The 15,321-nt window shown below is 38.7% G+C and overlaps 1 long non-coding RNA gene across 1 annotated transcript in view; it reads right to left on the bottom strand.

Moving 5' to 3' along the window:
• Positions 1-2,445: 2,445 nt before the first annotated feature.
• The window catches only part of LOC113459309 (uncharacterized), a 104,016-nt gene continuing 91,140 nt past the window's right edge, over positions 2,446-15,321 (bottom strand). Inside the window, exons 3-4 of the long non-coding RNA XR_012579721.1 lie at positions 10,874-10,944; positions 2,446-3,856 (exon numbers count right to left, since the gene is read on the bottom strand). This is a non-coding gene — a long non-coding RNA (uncharacterized LOC113459309). The remainder of the gene's footprint in view (positions 3,857-10,873; positions 10,945-15,321) is intronic.

The raw sequence follows: 15,321 nt of genomic DNA, 5'->3' as shown, positions 1-15,321 counted from the left end.
CACTTCAGGGCAGATCAGGGCCAAGAGTAATAGCATGTTATTAAGGGCATAGTTCAAATGCCTTTTTAACACTGACAGGCTCCTCTCTAGGAAGTTGGTTCCAGTGTTTTCCCACCCTTGCTGTAAAGAAATACCTGCTAATGTTAAATTTGAACCTCCCCTGATGCAGCTGTGAACCAATCCCACACATGCTGTCCTTGGATAACAGGAGAAGAGCTCAGCACATCCCCCTGCTAGTGTCTTTCCCCAGGAAGCTGTAAAGGGATTGAGATCTCCTCCCAGCCACCTTCTCTCCAAACAAGACAAAAAAAGAGTTCTCAGCCACTCCCTACAGGACACTCCTTCCAGCCCTTTCACCAGCTTTGTTGTCCTCTGAAGATGCATCCAAGGATCTTGATATCCTGAAGTGATGGGGCCTAGAACTCCACCCAGTGCTGAAGGTGGGGCTGAACTCTGAACTCAGTGGGACAATCACCTCTTTTGAGCAGCTGGCAAGGCTGGGTTTGGTGATCCCAGGATGGGCTTTGCCCTCCTGGCTGCTGACTCACATGGAGCTGCTGTCACCCAGCACCCCAGATGCCTTTCTGCAGGGCTGCTCTCCAGCCACTCCCCTCCTGATTCATACTTGTGCCTGGTGTTACTCCATACCAGGTGCAGAAACTGGCACTTTTTTCTTGTTAAGAGGCATTAATGTCTCCACAATGCTCCAGTCTCTTTAAATCTCTCCACAAGGCTCCTTGTTCCTTGAGAGAGTCAGCAGTATCTCACAGTTTGGTGTCATCAGCAAATTTTCTAATTGTGCATTCAACTGGATCATAATAAAGGTATGGAACAGAACTGGTTCTGGAATTGAACCCTGAGGAGCACTGCTGGTCACCATCTGAGTGTCACTATCTGAGTGTCCATTGCAACCCTTTAAGCCCTGCTCCACAGCCAGTTCTCTTCCCAGAGCACCACATACCTGCCTGTCTTACAGCTGGACAACTTGTGCAGAAGGGTTCTGTGAGGGACGGTATCAAAAGCTTTATCAAAATCCAGAAAAACTACATCCTACATCTTCCTTCATTCACTTAAAAGGTGATCTTATCATAGAAGGATATCAAATGAGTTAGACATTTTTTTCTCAGCTGTATACCCAAGAGCTGATTTTGAAATTTGAATTCATTTTATTTAAAGGGTACAGAAAGTATACAACCAGAGTTGTACTTGAGTGCCTCTGGAGCAGGACTAAACCCAAGCTCAACAGACAGCAGAAGGCAGGGGTAAATATATGGAGTTCACTACACTAACAGCTCAGTTTGATTTCTTTTAGTGGTTCCCATGGCAATAATACTACACTACTGTCACAATGCAAACAGTGTTATTGGACATAGTCCAGTGGCACATCTGATTAATGCATGTTATCTGAACATGTATCTGAACTCGATGTGATAGAAATGGCAATTCCTCCATTTTTCCTACTAGTTTGATCCAATGGCTAATCAACTACTGTGATAATACTGTGTCTCATTTCCCAGGTTACCTGTCTGGTTTAAATTCCCAGTCAGTTAAACTAAAGAGTTTTTAATATCTAATATTTCTTCCCTATGATGGCACTTATCCCCAAGGATCAAGTCACTTCTCATTCATTGCTGCATTAATGGAACCTGGATGGTGACAAAAGGCACTTTAGACTGAAGCCAGGTAATTCTCTGTGGAATTCAAATGAATTCTGCTCTTCAAACAAAACCAAAAATATCTTTAGTTGAGGGGAGGTGATCTGCAAAAAATATAGGAGCCATTTGTGTGACCTGTTGATCAGCACCAAGCCTAACAAGAGAATGATAATGTAAACCTTCAGAGAGGTTTTTGCTCTCTACCAGTCTGCCAGAATAAGCCTACTCTTACCTAAATTCACGAAGATTAGTGTGTTTCAGTCAGGACTGGGCCCATCCTTACATACTCATCCTCCATGTCCACAAGGACAGATAAGAATCTCTTGCTTCCTCATAGCTGGCAGCGCCACTCCTCTCCCAGGAGCAGTTCATGGGCATCCTTCTCCCCTTGTAAATAACCACTTCTGGGAGCACAAAGGAGTCATCCTCCATAATTAAGACCTAATTCAATACCCACTGAAATCAATGGATGTTTTTCCACTGACTTCAGTGTGCTTCCACCTGAACCCTGAAACCAACAATCGTCTGGTGACATTTGTGTTATATTAACCCAGCCTTTAGGAAGTGTATTGAGGTCTTCAACTTATTTCACATAAGCCACCAAACAGTAATAATTTTCAGACAGTGTCAACCTGACCCAGATTTGAACTGGCAATCTGGAGCTAGAAAGCACTATAATCCATTGCTAGCCCTGTGAACCATCTGGTCACAAAATCTTGAGCAACTTATATGGTACTTAGTCACTGAGTAGCTTATTGAGACTTGTATGGCAAAAACAGAATTAGTCTATGGGTGTACATGTACGTATTTAAACATAATTAAGAGTTTTCTCTCATCAACATAAGTACTAATAAAAGACACTGATTATCCATTCACTACTGTGCAATAAAAGATTTTTACAAGTTTTTTATTAGAGTGACAATTCGTATGAAAAACACAAGGACCTAGGGTAAAATCCTAACAAAGTCGCCGTGATCCCCTAGTCAAGCACATGGATATTTTTGCAAGAGTCCCCAGCAATTCCTGTGGGTGTTTCTTTTGAGTACAAAAATGCTTAGTCAGAGACATTATTTTTTGCAGTTTTACAAGGAATTAATTTCATTTTTGCACTTTCCCACCAAGAATTGAGCTTGCTAGTTACACACAGAATATATTAATTTCTATCACCATCTCATGCTTATATTTCACAGAAAAGACAAGGGATGCAGCTTTCCTCTGTTTTGTACTTTAACCACTTGTCTGTATTTAAGTAAAATGAGTGTCAAAGGCTACTAGCTTAAATGATGCCATTTAAAGTTCATTTTTCAGATGTATAAGTGACTAAAGCATGGAAGCCAGTGAAAAATCAGATCCAGAGGGAGCTTTGTACATTTTGGATCACAAGTTTGTTCATTAAAGGTTGTCTTTCAGACAAAAAGTATTTAGTCTTGAAATATTAGCAAGAAAGATATTCATATGAGTCAATGTATATACTTTAATATTTTAATAATCTTCCTGGTCTCAAAGCCACACTTCATTTAAGCTATATTTTACAGCAGCAGTCAGGGTCAATTTATACGAAAACTCATTAATGAAGTGATAGATGTATGAATATAAATGCACCACAAGAAACTCAGACTAGAAAATCACAGAAAAGGCAGAATATTTACTGAAGTGTTGTATTTAAATTGGCTTTTACAGACTTATTTTACTGGTGTTATAATGCCAGTTTATAATTAAAGATCGATGCTGCTTGGCACTCAGAGGGTTTTGCCTAGTTTATGAACAGATACCTGCATATTTTACTACAATTTTTTGTCTTTAAACCATGTGAATTTCCATCTCATATAAAAGAAGAACCTAACATTTGCCCAAGATCCAATATTCTTCCTTTTGAGTTCTCCTCACTGATGTCACAGTACACTGCATGCGGGTTATCCATGAGTATGTAAGAATAAGCTTTTTGCTGTGTCTGACCCACAAAATACTTCAGGTGCTAATACAATAATCTTTCTATTCATTGTTCTAGGAAAAAGAAAGGAGAGCTAGGAAATCTCTTGATTTGCCCATTTACCTCTTATAAGTTCTCCTTGTAGCTTATCAAGGGTATTTGATACTCATACGCTTAATTCTGCAAGTACTATTCACAGCACCTTTCTCCATTTTTTGTTGTCCATCTGCTGATGACAAAAAGATCCACTATACACGAAGCAATGCAAAATCTGTAGAGAGAAAAGAAATAACACTGTAACTAGAATAAGTGATGGCAGAAGACAACCTTTTTTCTGACAGGTCATTCTTCAGGACTTATTGAAGGAAACAAGCAGCCCAAAACTCAGATGGATTCAGACTCTGACTTAGGTGGAAGAAGGGTAACAACTTTGTGTTACACCACAAATACCAGCCCATAAAAAGCAAAAAAGTATATCTGTGTGAGAAAAGATTTAAAACCACCTTGGCCTCAAAAATAGGTTGTCACTAGAAAGTTTATTTGCTTTCTGGTCAGACCTTGTTTTTAATATTGTTTTTAATAATATTTAAAGTTGTACATAGTCATGGTGAAATTATCTAGTTATCAAATAAAATATTCATACATTGGGATACAGTGAAAAAGAAAAAAACATATACTACTAGATGATTGCTAAACTAAACATTATGCTTCAATGTTCTAGGAGAGCCTCATATTTGAAGCCTCATAGATGGCTAATATGCTTCAATTAGCATTTTTGTGTTTAATTCTGTGATAAGATTTGGTAAAATATTACATAGCATCCCTTTACATTAATGCTTTTAAAATGTTTTGAAAGGCAAGAGAGGGAGAAAAATAGTATCCTCTTCTTAAGAATTCTCATTGTTCTAGCAGATGCATAGAAATTGCAATGCAGCATTGGGCAAGAACGAACTAATTTTCACTATCACTTCCTGTAGTATTTGTTTTATCTTCATTTTTATTATAAAGGCAAGAATAACACACCTTTAATATAAGGCAAGGATAAGATTTATTCAAAAGTAGAACATTTGCATTCTACAGATCAGTAAAAGCTTTACAAATAATAATGAATTATATTTTACATCCCTACTGGCTTGTATTTCTATTTTACAGCAAAGAAGCAGAACAACCTGAGATGTCTCACTAAAGGTCACCTCACCCACCCACTGGCTTTTCAAGCCTATGCCCTAGCTAGAAATAAAAGCCCTAGGTAACCTGATTCCCAGTTATGTATGCTCATCACCAGGCAAAATTCTGCCAAGAGATTCAGAAAGCCAGGGAGAGCCATGAGTTTAGCAGAAATGTCACCTGCTAAGGCCTGACTTCTGTGGCATTGCTGTGTCAGTCAGAGTTGCACCCCTGAAGCTGCAGCACCCAGACCTGCAGCCTGGAAGAGAGCAGCACAGCTACTCATTTGGTGTGCTTGGTAAAGGAAGACAGCTTTGCCATTTTGGTACCAAACCTGACTTTGCTCTTGTAGCTCTTGTAGCTCTCTTTGTGTTCAAAGCACCTTTTTGATTCTGGGGGGTTGTCCTTGGCTGGCCTGGTACCCATCAAGCCGCTCTATCCCTCCCCTCAACAGGCTCAGCTTCACCCATAACTCTCCTACATCCTCCACCAAGGGAGGATGGGGAATGAGAGCTGTGGTCAGGTCATAACACACTCATCTCTGAGATCCTTCTTCCTTGCACTCTTTCCCTGCTCCAGTGCAGGGTCCTTTCCCACAGGTAACAGTTCTTCATGAACGTTTCCAACATGGATCCTTCTCATGCGCTACAGTTCCTCAAGAAGTGTTCCAGTGTGGGTGATTTCCATTGAGTGTAGTCCTTCAGGAATGGATTGTCCCAGTGTAGGCTCCCCATGGGCCATAGATTCAGAGAGGAAACCTGCTGCTGTGTGAGCTCCTCTTCACAGGCTGCAGTTCCTGCCAAGAGCCTACCCCAGTGCAGGCTCACCATGGGCTGTGGTTTCTCTCAGGGGACATGCTCTGGCATGCGGTCTTCCAAAGGCCACAGATTCCACCTGTTCCACCACAGACTTCCCATGGGCTGTCTGTAAAGGCCCCTTTTCATGAATGACTCCTGAACTCCTTTGATTGCTGTCAACTGTTGAGACTTTTCTACCCTTCAGATACTTCGACCAGCAAAGAAAAGGTATGAAGAATATTCTGTATCCTTTTTTTAAATGCCATACTCACATCAGTAACTCCTGTCTATCTAAGTAGATATATGGAATCCTTCAGGGCAGGCTTTGACCTGCCAGAATTAAGCATACAATATAGCAGTTCAACATACATCTATACAAGGGGCTGCCAACAGTCCCATTTCGGAATCATCCAGATACAAACCAGCTCACATGAAAGTGCCAGATGTGTGTTAAAACACACTGTTCCAGTAGCAATTAGCTACATCAAAAACCTTTTTTGCCATCCTGAGGTCTGCAGAGTCCTCATTTTGAACCCGTTTAATTATTCTTCATGGGTTTCCTCCTCAAGCTTTATCTCTTGAGCTACTGTGGATACTTTCCACCATGAAAATCTAGACTGCTCTAAACTATGTTCCACTTTTGATACTGACAGTGGCATTGTTCTATTGCAAGAAACCCCAAACCCTAAACCCAAATTAAAAATAAAAAAACAGCCAAAATGAAAGGAGGAGAGAGAGAACAAAGGCTGTCTAAAAACTCACTATGCCAGTCTTTGTGAGTTCTCATATATAAGTCTGAACAATTTACACAAATTTCAGTGGAGTTCATTGATTCTGAGTTCTGGTACAAGGATCTCTGCATCTCTTAAAAGAGCTGAGTTTTCCTCTGAGACAAAGCTGAGGTAGTGTGTCTGGACAGGGCTCAAAACTGGACTGGAGAGCAGACACTAGTTCTGCAAAACTCACCGCAGATACTACTGAACAAGAAACCAGGATACCTGAGCAAGCCCAGAAGGACTGGGCTGTGTTGGAGTTCTAAATGGGTCACTGTAAACTGCATGCTGCATCCACATCTAATGTTGGCAAGCGAGGGAGAAGGTTGAAAAAATTGAAAAGTTTCTGATTAGAGGTTAGATGATCACAGTGGCCATCTCTGGCTTTAATCTTTGACTCTATGAATAAACAATGAGAGTATTTAGAGTGCAGAGGGAAACAGGGAAACCTTACCAGCAGGTGCTCAGTTGGGTTCCCAATAATATTCACTGCTGGATACCCTTGCTGGTCGGGGTCCACTGTTAATTGGATGGTGCTGAGAACACAAGGCTGGGCAAGAAATGATCACATTTCCCTGGGAAGCCTGTGGAGGTCTATCACCCATTGCAACTGGGGCACCAGGAAACTTTCAGCAAAGTTGGCAGCCAGATTCTCTGTTGACAGCTTCTGTGTTTGGAAAGATTGGTTGAGATAGGAAAGTGCTTTTTTAGGGCTGAGGGGAAAAGGTGAATGGTACTTCAGGGAAAGCTGTGAGAAATTTATTTTGCTGCTGATATTTATTATGATTGTGGCTGCAGTATATGCTCCAATTTATTATGATGCACATAAGATTAAGCAAACTGCACAGCTATACCATTATTAGGCAAAGGTCATTGCACTGGAAATGACTTTTAGGATCTATGAACACAAATATAAACTCACTTAAGTGTTCACTTGTTTTCACAGTGAACTCTGTTCTTGATGAACTGAAAAAAATCATTTATATAAAGGAGACTTGTAGCTCTCTTGCAAATCCAGTCTTTGCACTGGAATCACAGTAGCAATGAATGAAAAATGCAGTGAGAGAGAAAGCTCTTTCTTTCAAAATGTTGCCTCCATTTGCACGTACTTTTAAAAGTACTGTACACTATATCTTTAAGCAGATGGTATTGGTATGGGATTTCCCTATGGCATTTACTTGTTAAAGACTGATATTTTATAGAGAAAATAAAAGACAAAGGGGAGAATTAAAACAAAAGTGCATTAAATATCTTTTTGGTGTAAGACTGCAGCCTGATTGATTCTCTGAGCAACTAATTTTCAAAAAAATTCCTGCAGCATTGGCCTAAGCATCCTCGGAACTAGGGTATGTACAATATGTAGAGGAAGAGCAGCATCTGCTTAGTTTTTATAACATACTTCATCAAAATAATTTAAAACGCTCTTCCCCAGGATTAAAGGGTTTGTTAAAAATAACAGTATTAATGAACAAGATACAGTTTGATTCTGTCATCATCATTTCAACAAAATTACATACCCAAATGAGGTGAAACACTTCCCTTTGATTCCATCAAAGTCTTTTCTTAATGTGATATTAACCACTTTATCTTGGATTTTACATATCACACTAGCTGAGGTTTAGCTTTCACAGCTAACATTGTAATACCTTTGTAAGCATGTCTATAAACAAATGACTGGGCACCTTCAGTTGTTAAGGTCAACTTTATGATTGATGAGATGAAAATCCTCCCAGAAAATGTGCTATCCAATTTTGGAACTGAACATTAAAGGATGGGTCGTGTACAAAGTGCTAACAGAAAAGGAACAGAAGTTATATTGCCATCACAGTACTGCTGGCTGCCTTTGTCACAGAATCTTTTTCTTCTTTAACTCACCAAACCAGTCAGGAGCAATAACACTCTGTGTGAAAATGAGGTAGATCCAGTACAGCATAAACTTAAGTAGCTTTAACTTGAGCATTACCCATAGCCTGTTTCCCACAGATGTGTTGAATTCCAGCTTTGAGTTTTATTAAGCAATACATCACTTATGAGTTCCAATTTATTAGGAAGTAATACATCAAAATATAATAAAATAAAGTCGTTGCTAACAACTATGTGATTACTCAGCTCCTTACTGCAGGGGATACTTGATTTTTATATATATGCAATCACAGGTAGAGCTAGTCAACTCTGCCAAAAATGCCAGTGTATTGAAATTGCAACTTTCACTGAAGTTCAGATGAAACTTTTGTTGAAGTTTCTTTGCTCCAGGACAGAATTTCTGATCAAAATTAGAAAGTGAGAGAGGCAGAGAGACAGAGACAGAAGACAGCAAAGAGAATAGCCTTGTGCTTGTAACAGCCACAGAAATTTAAGTCTATTTAAAAAGACCCATGTCAAGAGTCTGGTTCCCTTGCAGTCCAAGTTCTTCACTGGAGCACTCCAATCTCATAACCTCTCTCATTTTCAAAAAGTTGTGGCTTTATCTTGCCACAACTTGCAAAATCTTGTAAAATAAAAACAGTTTTGAAGTTTCACCGAACTGCAAAGCTCTTTCCTACTCTCTGAATTGGAATTGAATCCTATTGTTTCCATAGCATTTTGTAAAGAAAGCATTGTAAAATTAAGAGATATGATACCAGCAAGGAGCTCAACTAAAATAGTTCCATGTATGCAATTAGGTAACCAGTCATTGAAATAGTTATTAAAATAGTTGTCAGATAATGATCTGCCACAGCCATGCTTTCTTCAATACGTCTCACTCTTTGCTCAGTTTTCTATGAAGAGAGGTGTTATAATTCTTATGTTTGTTATTTGGCCAACATTAATTTATACACAAAACATTAGCTAATTAAAGCAAACTCATATTATTAAGATGTGTTATTCCTGTGACAGATAACAGAATTTAAGCAAAATTATTATTTTTGTTCATTAGGCTACGTCTAGAAAATTCATGGCAACTTTCTGAATTCCTGTCTTCATAAAATTGTGTTCTTCGTTATATGTTTTAATAATTTTAATATAAAGCTTAATTCTATATTTTAGTCCAAGGCAATTAAATAAAGATAATTTTTCTTTTTCAAACTTTTTGGGAGTCTGCTGCTAGAACAATAGAAGCTTGGAGAAAAGAGGCAAGCAGAAACCTGCCATTTCCTATCTGAAGCTTACAGTGGAATTTGACCCTCTGTGCTGAATAACTGCGGACAAAATTTATTACTCCACAGGTACAGGTTCTTAAAATGAAAAAAAAATACAAAAATATAAAAAAGAAAAAAAGAAAACTAATACTGCATTGACACAAAAACCCCTTCTCTCTGATTTACATAATCTGCTGGTACAACACTATCATTGCCCTTCACCACACAATTAGTAAATTGTAACTTATGTTACAATAAAAAATTAATGAGTTGGAAGGGACCCATCAGAATGATAGAGTCCAGCTTCTTACAGAAAAGGATAAGGCATATCAAAGGAGTGCAGAGATATGGTTTGACCAGAAAACTAGGAGAGGTAAGGGGTAGGACTGAAAGTATGGGTGGCAGCAATTATTTTTCTGTTCGTATTCCTACTTCAAATTAAACCAGTTAGTAAAATAGCTCTAACTATGGAAACTCATCTCTGCATTGAAGACCAGATGCTCACAGTGTGTCTCAGGCATGCCTCTAACTCTTCCCTCCTTTCTCTACCAAATTTATGACTGGGCTTAATATACCCATCTAGATACAAACAATGTTTCTCTTTTATCCTGTTGACATGGTGAAGACAGACAGTCTTAACTTGTTTCTTTGCCTTGAATAATTAACAATACTGGTACAATTTCCAAAAACATCTTTCAAAACAAAACTATATTTTCTGTGTTGGTGCCATTACTAGCCATCAATGAAGAATCTATAGGAAAACTATATAAAATATTTAAACTGAAATTAAAATTGAAAGAGTAGGCTAGGTACATATTTAGGCTTCTGCTTCAATAATTTATTATAATTGCAGTAATGTAGCAGGGGAGCTGCTATGGCAAACATAGCTGTAGAATTACTGCTAGAAAGTAAGAAGAGTTTATGTAATAAATATGTTTCTTAAATCCAAATGAAGCAAAAGAAGTTGTAAATGTTATTTATAGTTTCATTGCAAGCAATGAGACTGGAATCAGATGGTGTAACTGAAAGATGGTGACTGTGCTTCCTTTCACAGGAATGTCATTTATCTCATGATTTTAGGTGAGGGCTCTGCTTCCAGAGGAAACCCACCTGCACCCTGTGACACTGCCCAAAATGTTCCCACTGTGTCTGCACTGCAGCACAGGCACCCACACATCCCCAGAGCTGCAGAGCCGTGGGCCAGAGCCGTGTCTGCCTCCTCCTCCTGCAGGGAATCACCACTGCAGGAACAGAGATCGTCCGGAGAGAAGGGAAGCCAGGAGAAAGGGAAGATGGGATGACAGAGCAGGTGTGAAAGGACAGTCGGTGAAACAGAAGCAAAGGCCAGAAAACAAAGCTTTGCTCTTTTATTTAGCCTAAAAAAAAAAAAAAAAAAAAAAAAAGAACAAAAACAAGAGAAAAGTTGAATTACCTTTCTTTTTTCTCCAGCACAGACAGAACATCAGGTGGAAAACACAGCTGTTCTGGGATGATGCAAACTTTCTGGGCAAACAAAATATGAAAGGTCACTCAACTCTGAACATCTTCACTGCAAAAGCTCTATTTTTTACCTTCTATAATGAATCCACTCTAGTTGTCTTGAGGTAAAAGCATAAAAGCATAACAATGGTACAGTACTGCAGTTTTACATTCAAATGGTATCCAAATCACATACAAACAGAGCTGTGGTAGAACTAAATTCTCCCTGAGATGGTCCTCAGGTGGTGCCACATTGAAGCAGCACACCTTTCACAGGGATAAAATGCATTACACAAGGATGTGGGAAAGGCTGTACTTAGGCTGTTTTTTGCATCAAATACACTAAAATCCACTTGCCCACTCTGGAGGAGGGGGTGAGGACTTGGGGAAAGGCACCATCAGTTGTCAGCAGCCAGTGAATTCAGTGTTCAGTGAGACACACAGCACTGAAACTGGCACATCTTTATCCAGACTCTCACTTCCATCACCAGAGTAACTACAGAAATAGAAGGGGACATTTTTAAAACAAAGTAAAATAGTTTTTTGGTTTGTAGAGCAAAAAACCATCAACTCATTCTTAGTCTGCAGTGTGGTGATGGGCTGTTCTGAGAACAAACCCCAAAAGAAAACACTGTAGACCCAAGGCAAGGAAGGCAACAGGGGCAAGAAAGAGGTCTCTATTAATTTCGAGCTGTCTTGAAGTGGCTGTGAGATAGCATCAGGACAGAGATTAAGCTGGGCAGAGGGAGTGTTAGATTTCCTTTTGGTGCTCATACTCTGAATTTCTGTTTGGAAATTTAAAAAGTACTTGATTCAACTGTCGTTAAAATCACAGAATCATTTAGCTTGGAAAAGTCCTCTAAGATCACCAAGTCCAACCATTAACCTAAGCACTGCCAAATCCACCACTAAACCATGTCCCTGCGTGTCACATCTACATGTCTTTTAAATGTCTCTGGGGACTGTGTCTCCTCCCTGGGCAGACTGTTTTGGTACTTTATAACACTTTCAGCGAAAAAAATTTCCAATATCCAACTTAAATCTCCCCTGGTGCAATCTGAAGCCCTTTCCCCTTGTTCTGTTACCTTGGAAAGGAGACCAACCCTTACCTTGCTCTGGCTGCCTTTCAGGTAGTTGGGGAGTGACAGGATCCCTTCTGAGCCTCCTTTCCTCCAGGCTAAGGAATCCCAGCTGCCCCAACTGCTCCTCAAGATTTGTGTTCGACCCTTCTAAGGAAATAACATTTACCTGGTTTGTATGTCTTAGTTCCAGCTCCCCTCAGTGACTGGTGAATTGTTTTGCCTGCTTAAGCCACCTCTACATGTGTTGGAGGTATTGAGGATGTAAAGTTATAGAAGCACACAGCTAGGTGGAGAAGGGAGACACAAGTCTGTGTCCCCACAACAGGGACTGGCAGGAGCTCAGATGTCATTTGGACACCCAAGCAGTCTCCTTTTGATGCTCAGGAGCTCTCAAGAGTGCTCCAGCCACAGCAATGATATCCAACAAGGCAAAACCAAACAGTGCACCGTGGAAAACCAAGCCACATATTTTTTGCTATTCTTAAAGTGTAGCTGATTTCCCCAGAAAGTCCTTTGAAGCCTTAGAGCTGGCATGTAAACCTAATGAAACGCCTTGCAAATTCTATAGGCCATAATGATTTATTTTCTCCAGTTGGTTTTTCCAGAGCTAGAATTGAAATTAAATGCACACATATCAAAATTTCACATTAGGCAAGCCTAATCTATACCTATTTGCACAAAACATGATGATTTCCACAGCCCCAAAGGTTGCATACTCTATAAACTTAGTTGTAGTAATTTTTTATATTAAGAAGATATCTTCACAGCCAGAAGGACTAGAAATAACTTGGGTTCTATTCAAAACTTTCTAGCTTCTAGAAAACACATTCATGACCCTAAAGTAAAAAAATTAAAAGCAGAAATACATAAATAAAAAGGCCTACCATTTCAGAGATTAGTGTAAATGACATTACATTAAAATCTATAATTCTCCCAGAACTTCAGCAGTGGTTCTCCGAGCACAAGCAATAGTGATTGCATTTTAAAGTACTATACTTTTTCCAAAATAAGGAAGCTTAGGCAAGAAATTTGACATGAAAACGCAAGTTTATAGAATCTTACCTGGAACTATTAAGGGCAAGTAATAGAAAAGAACAGCTAGCTATTTTTTCTCTTACTACTTTGTATGGAATTATGCAAGAACAATTTCCCTAGATTATCATAATTAAGCAATAGAGATCGTACTTTTGTTTCAGCAATAAATATTTTCCCATTTCCATTTGCACCACTAAGTAGCTCAAGAAATATTTACATTCCTTGCACTATGCCATGTAAAAGCTGTAATGAGAGTAAAACAAATTGTTGGGATCACTTTTTAGAGCAACAAATCCTGAAAATATTATTAAATAAAAAGCAGAGTTTTCTAGTGGCACCCACAGAAATCTGGACCAGAGTTTTGAAATGCCAGTCTGGGTTTTGGGTACCTAATTTGCACAGTTTTAATGAGACGTGAACTGTCAGTTTTACATTTTACAAATGCACACTTTAGAAATCTCAGCTCTACACATTCAAAAAATATTATTATTAAAAAATATGTATATAGCAAGCGTCAATATTCCTGACCCTACATTGTCCATTACCTGTACGTAACACTTTAATGTAGAAAAGATGAAATCTTTCTGATATATTTTTTATTTCACCAATAAAAAATAAAAATATAAAAATAAAAATATTTCACTGACAAAAACTGCCAACCTTCTTTCTTTTAACTATTTTCAGCTTTTATTTTTCACTCAAGTAGATGATGGTTTCCTGTGCTCTTTTAATTGCCTATTCTAAGCTGTGATTTTTTTTGTTGGAATCATTAGCATAATATAAGGACTGGAGCATAGGTATTCCCCTTGCCAGATTAATCCTTTCCACCTGATTTGCTAGGGCATATGTTCTAATAATTGTGTTTTTCCTCCTGAAAATATATTTGCTCACTTAGCTACAGTCTACTATTATTATTATTATTAAATATCCTTCAAAAAGGCAGTTGAGTTGTTTGGGGTCTCTTATATTTCCAATTTCCCTTTTTTTCTTTACTGTTCACCTTAGAAACTGGTAGAAAGTGTTACTTCTTTTTACTCAAATGGTCAAGCAAAATATGCAGATGTCCAAGAAAAACAGCTGATAATAAAATTGGGCACTAGACTTTGTTTACAGAAATTCTATGCCTATTCCACAACAAAATTAATGCCTAAATAGCAGAGGCTTTTTCTTGACTTACAGATCCAGGTCTTTTGAGCCAACCCCTTGCCAAAATCTTCCCTTTGTCATTTCTTTTTCTCAAGACCACACTGTAAGAGCTTTGTCTCTGTGTCCCTGTTGTGCTTAGCTGTCTCCCTGTCTCACACACTGACAGTTTCAAACAAATTCCTCATCTCTGCATTTTTTTCAAAATCTTCAAAGAAAATGCAACTGAATGGTCTGACTCACGGTCCAAATTTCTGGGTGATGGCCTCCTGTTGTTTACCAAAACAGAATTTAATTTTTCCTTGATTTACTTTAAATAAAATATGGTTTTCAAAAGATTGTTATACATCTGCATCCTCTCTCTTCCTCCCCTAATATTAATTTTGTCCTTTGCCTTCATAGCAAAGAAAATACCAATTTCCCTTGTGCTGTGATAAGAAAGAAAGCAACGATTTTCATATGATACAAATTAAATATGGATCTTATTTCATGTTATACATATATTTTTTGCATCAGAGCAATTTTACCTCAACCCAAATTGGTTTTGTGGCTGTCCAAGCCTGCCTCACTGCTTCCCACCCAATTTGCTTTCAACCACCCAGGATGGGCATCTTTCACTGAGCCCCTGAGGAATGTCTGTTGTTGCTGAGAATTCTGCTGACTGAGACAGGTCCTACTCATTTTGTTCTAATGGAAAATTCATCTCTGTCACAGGAGTATCCTGCCATCAGTCTGTGCCAAGAACTCACATCAACATCAATGGGAGTTTCGTGTGCATTGTGCAGGTAGAGTATAATCATCATTATTTATTAAACACTAATGGAGTCCCAGGCCCCGATCATTAAAAGTTACAGTTGAGATGCAGTTTGTATAAGACTGGTGATTCTTTAGGAGTGGTGGTATTTTCTTCTATTCCCTGTTTCTTTGCTGTGTTTCCACAATATTTATTATGAGAAGTGGGTGGGTTTTTGCCTCAACAATTAGTCTAAGTGTGAACTACTGCAACTATTTGGATAAACCAGCTAGAAAAAGTGTATTATGACTATTCTTCTAGAAAATTACCTGCATTAAATGCAGGGTCTAGCTAGTCCTGTATATGTTTGATAGTGATCAAAATGTATAATTTGTCCTGTAATTTGCA

The sequence above is a fragment of the Zonotrichia albicollis genome, chromosome 3, assembly GCF_047830755.1.
Source record: "Zonotrichia albicollis isolate bZonAlb1 chromosome 3, bZonAlb1.hap1, whole genome shotgun sequence".
NCBI classification, from domain to species: Eukaryota; Metazoa; Chordata; class Aves; order Passeriformes; family Passerellidae; genus Zonotrichia; species Zonotrichia albicollis.
The sequence above is the reverse complement of the archived record's forward strand: the minus strand, read 5'-3'. Positions and strand labels throughout refer to the sequence as shown.